This window comes from Panthera uncia, chromosome F2 (assembly GCF_023721935.1).
Source record: "Panthera uncia isolate 11264 chromosome F2, Puncia_PCG_1.0, whole genome shotgun sequence".
NCBI lineage: Eukaryota > Metazoa > Chordata > Mammalia > Carnivora > Felidae > Panthera > Panthera uncia.
In genome coordinates this window covers 72,530,132-72,531,340 of record NC_064812.1, presented here as the reverse complement: position 1 = coordinate 72,531,340, position 1,209 = coordinate 72,530,132, and the positions used below count along the sequence as shown (strand labels likewise).

At 41.5% G+C, this 1,209-nt stretch overlaps 1 pseudogene; it reads right to left on the bottom strand.

The window, feature by feature from the left end:
• Positions 1 to 314: 314 nt before the first annotated feature.
• On the bottom strand, positions 315 to 937 carry LOC125924263 (60S ribosomal protein L10-like; annotated as a pseudogene).
• Between the last annotated feature and the right edge of the window lie 272 nt (positions 938 to 1,209).

Below are 1,209 nucleotides of genomic sequence, written 5' to 3'. Positions count from 1 at the left end.
CCAATCTAATAGTTTATCAAACATTTTTGCAGTTATGTTCCTGAGGGATATTAGTCTGTAGTTCTCATCCTTTGTGAGATCTTTGGCTTTGGAATCAGGATAAAACTGTTTTCATAAAATGAATTAGGAAGTATTTCCCCGATTTCTGTTTTTCTGAAAAGTTTGTATAGGATTGATATAATGCCTTCCTTAACTGTATGATAGGATTCAACTGTGAAATTACCTGGACTTTATTTGTGAAATTGTTGGGATTTTTTTGACAGAAAGTAGGATTTATTGGTGGGCATGATTGAGGAGGGGCAGTGCTGAGGCTCTCATGAGTGCAGAGCCCATTTGTCCAAGAGGCCATGATTAAGGATGTATTTGACCCCCACAAGCCATCTGGAATGAGCTGCTTTTCAGCCTCCCTGTCTTCAAACACATCCACATTAAACTTAGTACAGTCTCCTTGGAAATGTGGATCTTCTGGCAGCCAGAGAACTTGAACTTGGCGCCGCATAGGGCCTCAATCACACACTCCTTGTTCTACAGCTGGGTACAGATGCCATAATGACTTGGCCAATGTTCACTGTGCACTGAGACTTTCCAGAGGGACCCCACACACCTGTCTGCAGCCTGTCAGCTCCATCACAGCACATCTTGTTGATACGGACGACGTGGAAGGTTAGAGCCACACTGGGATGTGAAAACCATCTTTGTACAGCTTTCACCATGTACTTTTGGAACAAATACTGGCAGCCTCCAGGGCTTTAGAGGAGTGCTGCTGATATTCATCTGACACCATGTGGCCACATAATGGGAACTCATCCACTTTTGCCTTCTTCCACCCCAGGTCAAAGATGCAGATCTTGGCATTAGAGACACCTGTGCAGATGCCAGACTTTGGAAATGGCTTGTTCTTACAATACTGGTAACACCAGGTGGGGTGGCAGCCCATGGCAACACCAGAATCTTGAGTGGTGTACCAAGGAAAAAAGCTAAATGGGAAATTGCTTTTAATTATAAAGTTGATTTTTAAATTGAGATAGCAATGCTCACATTTGCTATTTATTCTTGTGTCAGTTTTGGTCATTTGTGTCTTTCAAGGAATTTATCCATTTCATGTAGGTTGGCAAATTCATTGGCGTGAAGTTCCCATAAAATTTCCTTATAATTTTTTTAGCTTAAAATTTTAGTTAACATACAGTGCAATATCAGTTTCAGGAGTAG